Source organism: Pinus tabuliformis, chromosome 3_2, assembly GCF_031772625.1.
Source record: "Pinus tabuliformis cultivar Carrire ecotype Pingquan chromosome 3_2, CPIR1, whole genome shotgun sequence".
NCBI classification, from domain to species: Eukaryota; Viridiplantae; Streptophyta; class Pinopsida; order Pinales; family Pinaceae; genus Pinus; species Pinus tabuliformis.
The window spans coordinates 1,287,919,711-1,287,931,371 of record NC_142302.1 but is presented as its reverse complement, the minus strand read 5'-3'; the positions used below and the strand labels follow the sequence as shown (position 1 = coordinate 1,287,931,371).

The window sequence follows — 11,661 nt, the reverse complement described above, 5'->3', positions numbered from 1 at the left end:
CCATTTTCTGTTAAATGTCGAATGAAGTGATGTCTTTTTGGGATGACTAACGAAGGTAATTGTGGAAGAGGTCTTCTCGTTATTTTTCTTCCAGGTGTTGCCCATATACTAAGGACTAAGGGATGAACAACTGATGTTGTTACTTGTTGTTACACTCTGAAGATTTAATGTTACATTCTAAAGTTTTGTTATTACACCTCGAAGTTGTTGTTGCCCCATGAGGATTTTGTTACACCACAACTGCCAAGGACCGTGGTTGCTGTCATAAAATACAATTGTTGAGAATCATGAAATTATCTATGGGCGGTTAAAGTATCTGAGAGCTTATGATTGTAGACAATGTTGTAACTTTGATAGGGATTTTATTTGGAAACTATTTTTAATGATTTCTATTTTTCTCTTAATATTGATCAGCATGAAAATCATGAGATTCTCATGACTAATTTGTTCCCTAATTTTTGGGGGTTGTAAAACTTTATAAAAAGGGTTCGGTCCAAAAAAGGGGATGGAAACACAGGAACAATATCAGCATTTTGATCTTGTAACTTTCAGTCATTTTCTAATACATAACACATCTGGTGATGTTTACACAGATCTCGTGTTGAGTTTTTAACTAGTTTTCATTCTATCCCTGCACCCTGCTAGGGAGGAAGGGCCCTCCTCTTTAGCAGGGATTGTAGCAGTAGTAGATTAATTGCTTTTCTTTCTTTTAAGTGTGGATTTATTATTGTTTTTGTATAAATTGTAGCATAGATGCAATTATGTTTTCGGATTCATTAAATGATGTTACACTGGATTGGCTAGAACTACAATATTTAATCAACTGCTATATTTTCATTAATAATGTGTGGCGTGCATGTTCTCTGAGAAAAAAATGAAGTGTGGTGAGTGGGTTTCATTCTTGTAGAATGTCTTTTTAAATTTCTGCATGAGTGCTTTAAGTTCTGTAATTGTGTTCAATGACATTTCTTTCATTTCTTTTCCTGGATGTTATGTATCGACACAGACATTGCAGACTCCTTTGAAATAAAAAGACTTACCTTAGTTGACAATTAAATGATTGTGGTTCAGTCAAATTAAAAAAGTGATTAAATCGTCTAAACACCAAGTTTGTTTAATCATGTCTCTTTATGTACTGCAAATACACTTTGTTTTTGGGGCAAATTTTATGACATACAGGAAATATCAATGTAGAATCATAGTTCATAGAGCCCATCAAGGTAAGAAGGCCTTACTCTAGTTATAATGGAATGTGTCAGCAACAAAACTAATTGAAGCAAGTTTTGTTAAACCTAATGTAAATGATTTTGACCATGTAATCTAGACTTTATAATAGAAAAGTAATTGTTTCGTTAATAATAATAATAGCTATATTTTTAATAAAGTTATAATTTAGTTAATTTTTATGACTTTTTTAATTTTAGCAACTTGAGTTGTATGATAAAGTAAGCCTTTTGATGTTTATTACAGATTTATTCCTATAGGCATTTACCAACTATTTAATTAATATGAGTGTGCAACTTTTATAATGTAGAGGGATGGTGTATGTGTGAAGTTTAAGCTTTCAATTATATAAGAAATACATTATTTAATAAGAAGTTGCTCCAAATCATATTAAATACTCTAATTTCATTTTATATGGGAAATTGAAGGTGTGTAAAAGAGGGTTCAAGTATTACACCAATGTATTAGATTTTTTTGAAAAGAAAATTCTATGAAGAAATTCAATAGATATTTTTCCATATTTGTGGATGACATCCCTATTAAATGTATCAAAATATATTATTGTGCCTTATAAATGGATTTAACACCTTGAAAAACTCTTGAAAGACTAGAAAGTTGCAAATTAAACAACTTAGACTTATGATTCTTAAAAACCTCTACTAAATTTTGAGCAAAATTGATAATAATAAAAAATACTCTTAAAAAGATCATTTTCATCTATTAATTACACTATATACTTATTATTAATAATATAATAAAAAGACATTTAAAATTAACCTATATTAATACTAATATAATAAAATATATTTAATAAAATAATAAAAATATTATAATTACTTTTGATTATTAATATATATAATATTTTAATATTTTTATTTTTTTTCTAATTTAAGACTAACCTAAGTACCCACGGGGGATTTGAACCGGTGACCTATCGCAAGGAGTGCCTTAACAATGCACCCATTCACCGTCAATCCAAAGCCCCGTGGGCAATATTTTAATATTTTTAATAAATAATTATATTTGTATTATTCCATTTATTGATTTATTAGTTTATATTATTAATATCTTTTCATTCTGGTTATTTTTTATTAATAATTTCTTAATGGGTTATTATATTTATATTTATATTTATATATATATATATAGATATAATTGTTTATAATTAACTGTTAATTTTATAACAATTAGTTAGAATTTAAAAATTTAAAATTTAAAATTTAAAATTTAAAAAAAAAAATATTAACTTTATTAATTAAATAACCAATTTCCTAATGACTAATTCTGATGTATCCTTGCTATTTATTCATTAGGATTTATGGAATTTTTCACCTTTATCTTGAAGATGAATCACATTAGCTAATTAAAAACATTGACCAAATATACTTACTACACTATAAATCACAAAAACCTAAAATCTAATATTAAATTATTATTTAATAAAAACTAAATAAAGTTATATATTAAATATTTTTTTACATTTTAACCCTATGGCCATCGCATCAAACAACGTGCAAAAGCTTCACCATTATTAATCACTAAAAGATAAATAATTCCAAATATTTATTTATAATAATAAAAACGCATACCTACTTTGTAATTGTTAGGGTAAAAAATGTATATATTAAAAATTATAAGGAGTGGAGAAGAATATTTAAAAATATAAATTATATGTAAATTATATCCTTTTAATTGAGGTCTATGAGAAAAGTATTTTTATAATTACCTGGACTTTAAGGAAAATAATTTTAACCATTTTGAACCTTTAACTCCTTAATCTTTTTTATTAAATTATGTGGAATTATAATTAATTTCAATTACATTTAATTATAATAAATAAAAATTAATTTTATAAAGTGTGTATATTTAATTATAACAAATAAATATTAATTATGTTTATAGATATTTCTATTGTAATAAATAAATATTAATTATATTGACAAGCATGTTTATTTTGGAATATTATTTTCAAAATTTTAATTTAATTATAAAAAATTATTAGGTGAATGGTAAAAATTTAACCTCTGCAAAATATTTATATTCTTAATAGTATACACAAATTAAAGGCTGAGATTTATTTATAAAGTAGTTATGTGTTTTTCCTTTGTAATTAAATTCATTAATTAAAAAATATGGTGGTGGTTTTTTGGGCATGTGCCATTCATAAGCCATGATATTGGCTCGTGCTATTGTAACAAAGCCTTTGTATAGATTAAAAATCTCCATGATAAATAAGGATGACAATAATCAATTTTTTTTTAAATGTATATATATGCTTAACTTATATATTAATTATTTTTATCATTAATAATAATAGTTATTTTTTAAGGAGCAGCAAGACCGAGAGGGGTGATATATCCCCCGATGAACAAGAAGAAATCAGATATGCATGGAGATTAGGCATGACCACTAACAACAAGCACAATTCCTAGCACTCTAGAAAGGTTTGGACATTGCAAAGAATCATGGCATCAGGGAACTTAATATTCTTGGGGATTCCATGCTAGTAATTAGAATGATCTCAAAATTCCAATCATTAGTTGATCCCATGTGTCCCCCTAGGGTGAAAAGGATTATTCTACAATTAAATTTTTTTTTTGAAGCCTCACTTTATTATGTCATGAGACAATTAAATGGCGAGGCAGATGGAACAATGAATCAGGGAGCAGAATTGGGGGTTGAAGCTCTCGAACTAAATGGAAATGACAAGGGTTACATCCCCATGCAATAACCAAATGATATCAAACTTGGAGCATCGAGCCATCAATGATGGTGTCACTAGGATCCTTCAACTCTGGATATTAACTCCTCACATGCAAGACACATGGGGAGTGTGGTGTATTAAGAGCCCACTTGGAGGAATTATCTTGGTAGTGGTAGTGTGTATGAGATTTTAGTTGTTTCTTGCTAATGATGATGAGGGAAGTGTTCACTCAAAAAACATGTTGGCCAAAAATTATGATACCCAGTTTACTTTTCATGACTGAAGACATCAGAATATTTTATATTCTCACTGATTGTACTCCATAGCATGTGTAAAATTAATATAAATGGATCTTTTGTTTCCTCTATGCTCTTTTCACTTTCAAAGAAGTAGAATAATTTTTTGCATATATCATATTACCATTTTAAGCAATTCATTTTCTGTTGTGTATGCATTGTGCAAGGTACTGAATTGTTTGCTTCCTAGCAAGCAAACTTATGTTTTGAGCCTATCAAATTCGAGGTATGTTGAAGAATAATTGTATGATAATTGTTTGGCATTTTGATTTCTGAATATTTAAAGATCTTGATCCGAACTTAAACAGGAATGCAACAAATTACAAATATAACCATAAATACAAAGATGCAGTAGAAATAACACTTCATTTCATTAATATCAAATACTGAAATATTTTTACAAGCATAATGGAAATAAGACTAGCTCGGGCGATGGTAGCTTATCTCTGAGAAGAGATGTGGCGGCTACATGCCTCTAAACTGTGTTACAATGAGGCTCAAAGGCCTATTTATTATTGAGAAATAAGGAAAAACCCTAAACATCCAAAAACCTAACCCTAGGAGATGATGCGCCAAAATTGTGGGCCTAGTTTGGGTAAATTGGCACATCAACTTCCCGGGGTCGTAACTTTGGCATACGATCTCCGTTTGGCTATCATAATACCTCATTTCGAAGATCTCAAAGAGAAGGACGAAAACCAACTAGAAATCTTGTTTGGAATGTTTTCATTCTCTTCGTTTTCCCTAAAAATGTTGTTTAGGGCCTCAAAAAGGCTCTAGAAGTTCACAACCCGAAAAAACTGTCAAAAATAGTAAATTGTGCTACAGTTAAGGAAACCAAAAAACTGAAAGAGACAGTGTTGGGGATCCAAGTGGAATAGGCAGGTGGCCACCAATATCCACCTAGATCTGATTCGGAAGAATCCTACTTTGAATTGGAGAATATGAGATGTTTTTACAAACTCTACCTACTTTGTAAATAAGGGTAAAGTTTAGAGGCATTAAACCTTTTCTTTCTTTTTATGAAGAGACGACTTCCTAGCAATGTGTCCGAGCGTGATTGAAATTTGGGCATATATGATTCCTATGTTAGGGTTTGTAAACTAATTTTTGGGCCTTGAATATTTCTTGTGTAGGGGTTTGAAGTGTTTGTACATAGAGGAATTTATGAAGCTGCTAAGAGTATATAAATAAGGAGGAAAACATAGAACCAGACCCCCAATTTTTGTAATTCAGTCTATGTTTCCAACTAACCCTGAAATTAATGGTAGCCTAAAAATAAAGCGTTTAGTTTGGGCATAACAAATAAATAATACCATTTTGAAGACTTGAAGCCTTTCCCAAGCAAGTCGTCCAATGTTTTACCCATCTTCCTGTTGCATGCCTACAAATACAAAACATGAAAGATGTGTATTGAATGGCTAGATATCGGAGGAAATGGAAATGGCAACCTTGTCTTCACTCAAACAATACCAATCGGTAATTCTTGCTGCCAATCCTTGTATTTGTGAATGGACATTGGAATCTCCTAACCCTTTTTCTATTTTATCGATGTTTTTTTGCTTTTAATTTTTGAGAAAATGTGGTGTTAATCACGGACAAGTGTTGTTGCGGATATTTTCCTCAACTTGTATGATGAACCAGTAGACAATCTTCTAATTAATCCCAGATTGTAAGCAACAGTTCTATCTGAATTAAAGATCCCATAGTTACTTTAGGAGGTTGGCCTAGGCTTCGTAACCTCATTGAATAATAGCAGGTGGTTGAATATCAACATCCTCTTTAGAAATAGCCAATTTTGTGTCTTCAAAACTCTCATCCCTTTCATCGCTTTGACGAGTATGAAGTAATTGTTGTGACTCCTCATGGGACTTAGGCAACTCCTTCATTTCCGAAAATAAAGACTGTCTTTCCTCGACTTCTAAAATCTAGAATTTTGACTCTCTTCTTCTGTTAACAGATCGGAAATGTAATCTGCTCAGGCATAGCTTATAAATTTTGTAAAACTGGATCCCTAAATATCATCCATGCAAAAATTTTGAGTATTATGGGATGGCTTTAAGGGCTACATGGGATATATAAAATATTGTTTCTTTCATCCAAAGTTGTGATGCATCGTTCAAGTAAAACTAAAGATTGATTCCATGTTCTGCAACTAGTCCATGTGACTCTAAACAAAATTATTTCAAGATGGTGTGATAATTGCAATCAAAGTTTTTTTGGAAGGTATTAGAAATCAATTTTGAAGTCTACACATCTCATCAAGGCTTTTTAACACATTAAATAAGGCCCAAGCGTAAAATAAAAAGATAGCCTTTAATAATAAATTCAAAATCATATATATGGTCATTAATATTGAAATATGATTCTCTATATAATTTTCATATGAAGGGTGACTTATATTCATGCAAACATTGGTTGAAAATTGGGGGTGTTTACTAGTAATTTATGATGGTAAGAATATGTTTAGATTCACCCCTATGAGAGGATAAGGGAAATATTCTAAGTTTACCCTTCAAGCATTTTTTCAATATTTATCTATAATTACTAAAAAAGGAGAAACTGATCAACACACAAAGAAATGTAGGATAGATATATTCATGAAAGCATTAGTAAAAAAAGGGTGTGTTTACTAATGACTATTATAATCAAATCATCCTTGCATGTAGTATTATATTTTCATGGCTTGATTCTAAAATAGTTAGGCTCGCCTATCAAACTGTTACAAGCATTCTCATCTTTCAAATGCTCACCACTATATTTGTGTTTAATATCATTTTTGCATAGTATATCAGTATCTGCACTGGTTAAATCTATAAAAAAAAATGTTTGAAAAGAGACTAAAATGCCTACAGGATTTACAACCTTCAAAGCATTTAAATTGGAAAACACAAAAATGGAATAAAAAGGCTAGAAATCAAATACTTTCACTAATGACGACACCTGCAATCATGGAGAAATTAAAATTAAGATCCCTCAGTAGACTCCATGAAACATGTCGCTTAGTCACATGATAATGACAATGTATTTAAGATAATTCACTTCCATGATCTCTGAGTTCAGAAGAGAAAATACATATAATATGGTAATATTTATGCTCCACTGCATAAACTCTCAGCTGGTTTGAATACTCCTTTAGAAGGATAGCCAGTTAAAGAACAAAACCATTTGAAACATGGGAAGCTAATCACCATCATAAGTGTGCATATTTTGGTGCTCTTGACAACTCATCAATGGCACCTAAAAAATGAGAGAACATATAACAAACAACAATTTCACATATAAGGTTCTAATGCATGCACATCACAGTCAATTTCTATTACATGAGAAATGAAACATTTTTAGAAGTCACCTTCTATACTTTGAAACCACCTTAGTATGCTTATGAGACAACTCTGCATCAAACTGAATTTCAATAGTGGAATTTTTCATTAATCATGCAGGTCATAAATTATAACTTGAATCCAAAACCTCGAAGGCGAAGAAACATTTCTTTAAGCCTAAAAATGAAATCAAACTACCTACTCGTATAGATATCACAACTCGAATAAAAATGTAGAGAGGACATATTAGCACCAAAAGACACTAAAATAAATGACTAGCTTCTTTTGCTCCTTTTTTCCTTATCTCTATCCCTTTCCTTTCCCTCTCTCTTTCTCTATCACGATCCATATCCCTCTCTTCCCTTGCCCCTATCCATGTCTTTGTCCCTATCCCTGTCATGATTGTCATGTTCTCTACTACTACTCCTCCCTCTCCCCCTTCCAGCATAAAAATCATGAATCCTATCTCTATTACCATCTCTTTCATGACAAACAGAAATAGTATCAGGATCTCATTCCCCATCCCCATCAAAACCCTTCTCCTTATTCTCTCTTTCCCTTTCTTTACTTAACCTGTGTGAAGGACTCTTGGTACGGTTCCCACCAAAAAGAAAAATAAGTAACCACAAATATATTAATCATGTAGATACCATTTGTTATAAACCTGACTTAAATGAGTTGCAATTTCCAAGCACCAAAGACTTCATATGGAACCCACTTCAATCGAATGCAATCCAACAGATATACAATTTCATGCATTACCTCCCATGCCATATGAATGCCTGTAGTATCTAGAATCTGATCTAGTGTCTTTATTAGTCATATAATCTATTAACCCACATTCAACTTCTAATCTCTTTATGTGGGAAGAGACTTTTCTTTGAATTTATTTGGCATTCTTAGTGTCACATTCTTCAAGATACTTAGGATACTCCATGAGTGTTACCTCCAATTGACGTATACTTTTTCCTGATATTACATGTTTACAGTATGAAACCAGATGTTATATATATAAAGGAACAAAATAAATTAGCATCCTCGAGGTAAGGAGAATCACCTGCGACCTTCATCCATTCCACTGTCATTAAGAGTAGAAGCAATGTTGTCCATTGTGACTTCTTGTTTGTCTTCTTTCCCAGAACCCCCAAATATGTCATTGCTACCAGAAGAAGAGTAATTCAAACCAAGTCCCTTAAGCTCTGCCTTGTCCTCTATATTAGTTCCACCATCCTCACAAGTCCACTTTGAAGCCTATAATACATGATGTGTTTTCATAGAATTTCATGTTAAAGGTTTTAGATCTGGCTGTGGGATTGATGACTTTGAGGTCCCCACCACACCAACATTTTTTGGTAAAGTTCCACTGCAAGAGGCATCCCCTGATCAACGTTCCTCATACCGTGACCATAAAGATGATTCTTCCTGAACATTTTTCCTAGATCTGGACATATAGTCCTTATCATCATCAAGTATGGATTTTATTTCTTCACCTGTGCTCCACCTTCCCCCTCCCAATTTTAAATAAGCATTAGTTTCTCTTACATGCTTCCCTCTGATTTCAAAGTTATACCCATACTTAACATCCTCATCTTGACCTTGGTTATTATGCTTCTCTGCTTCTTCTAAGCTAAGAAATCAAGAAACCATTACCTCACTACCACAATTAATAGATAAACATTTTTTCTACACTGTCTTTCAGGCTACACAAGAGGAATACTAAACAATTCTCAAGTTGCTTCTCCCTATCCAATTGCTAGAGAAACATCTTGATTTGGACCATATCCCTCTATTATGTCTGTAAGATTGGCTTTAGAACTATCAAGGTCCTTTAATGGTGGGGCATCTCCAGATATTGAATGAAAAGGAGGGACACCTAAATTTCCAGATCGAAGAAAGGTAGGCCCTCAATCCATTAACATAAGCATCTGAAAAGAGAAACCACTCTGACCAAACCTGGAGAGCTTTCAATGCTCTCTCCCTCAAATCTTCTGTTGTAATCTGACCAATGATGTTTCAGTATAAGTCATTAAACATTTCCATAATATTAGGCAACGTTGGTTCAAACTTTGTCCTATATGCAGAAGCATTTTTCACATGAGCACTACTATTGTGAAGAATATCATACACTAACATGAGCCTTGCAAATTTAATTGGAATAGGCATCTCCTTTAGAGTCAAAGACTCTGTAAGTACCTCAACTACCTCGCTAGTTGCGTCAGCATTATCTAGAGAAAACCCCATTGATTCTTTTATCTGATTTCTCTCCAAGGTTAAAGCACATAGCATGTCCTCATATTCATCTCTCTGGCTCTCTATTAAGGTGTGTTCTTGGTCCACTCTCCTGGAACTTCTAACAGCGTAAGTTGCATTTGAGGCTTTCTCATGCTCATGCACGTGTTCAAATTTAATCACACAAGTGGGGGAACTTAGACGCATTCCGAATTGAAAAACAAGATTGTTGTGGAAATATGTCTAAAAGATTCATTGCTTGCAGTGAAAGGTGCATATTTTTTTCACAAGTGTGAAACAAATCATGTTACAAATATTTGAGGGAGGGATTTCTTTAAAAAGTCAAGTTTTAGCCTACCTTTATCATGGGTCAGTTCTTATGGAATCATAAAGCACCTAAATATTGATTGTATGCAGGCCAACAAAATACATGTATACCAAACTGGAGCAATCAAAGCTACAGGTACAATGTTGAGATTTGGATCTGCAAAACCTCTGGACTATATAAGTTTTCAAGTAATTTCTAGAAAGGACAAACCGTAGTCTTTTAGTTGTAGACCCAAGATATATTTTATTGTTTTCATAAAATTAGAAAATGTGGAGAATCTGAATCTCAGTGTAAGTTAAAGGCGCTTGATCTTCATACATGGTTTGTTTTCATCATTACTATCCTTAACATGTTCTATTATTTAGAGTGCGATTTCATGAATTGGCATATGTGTTTTCCCATATTTTTGTTTTTATATCCCACACAATTGGAATCTTGCTACATTTAGCCTCCTCTACTTCCGTGGGTTACAGGTGTTAAAGAGGGTACAAAACGCTAATGATATGTTCTTTTACCATAAGTTCTTCTCATTTTTTCAATAGATTTTGTGGAATTTTTACGCATGCCAATTATGTGGCAAGAAACAATGTTCCATTATTCTTTTTTATCATCTCTTGTTTCTAAGTTAGCATGCTTCTGTTGTACTAGTTCATTACGCCTATGTCGTGTAAATATCGAGTTGAATGGTTTTTACATTTGATTTCCACTGTAGTAAACAACTGAATATATATTTTTTCTGTGTAGGTTGGATAAAAGGATGACACACTTTGATTTCCAATAGTTCTCTCTTTTTCATATACTATTACAAGTGCACAAATACAAACTCACTTTTATTTTTATGTGGATAAGCAAATGATGATAGCTTTGTATTTTGTAGTGACAAGGATAACTATGTATTGGAGCTAGACCTTGAGCCCTTCAATTCATCCTTTCCTTACCCAACACGACCATCTCCTATTGGTAATGGAGTTCAATTTTTGAACCGACATTTGTCTTCAATACTATTTCATGATAAAGAAAGCACACAGTCATTGTTGGATTTCCTTTGAGCACACAAATACCACAGTCATGCCATTTTTCTTTACTTGGTTAATATATTGCATCATTGTGTTTGATAGTTAATTCATTATTATTTTATGCACAATAAATCTCTATCAAATAGTAGAGAAGGATGACCTGACTGTTTTAGAGATATATAATATGAATTGATTAAAAATTCATAGGGCTATTTCAATTCTCATCTTTCTATTTCACTTCTTTAGAGAAAACTATATATTCAAATACAAACTCAACTCAAATCAAAGTAAAATAGAGAATCCTAATTATGAAGATGTTTCTCTCTCCATACCTTGCAATGACATTATTTTTCTGAATTATACTTGAATTTCACTAATAATAACCTAGATTTATATATTGCTTTTAGCACCAAATTGACATCATGGTAAACATACAAATATCTCGTTAAATATGACCTAAAGATGATTCAAAGAATATTACCTTTAGTCTAAGCACATGGCAGAGTAATTTATGAGGTGTGAAGTTTTATTAGAGCCACTG

General features: G+C 31.8%; 1 pseudogene; it reads right to left on the bottom strand.

The window, feature by feature from the left end:
* Positions 1-8,298: 8,298 nt before the first annotated feature.
* On the bottom strand, positions 8,299-9,983 carry LOC149185449 (protein RRC1 pseudogene; annotated as a pseudogene).
* Positions 9,984-11,661: the final 1,678 nt, after the last annotated feature.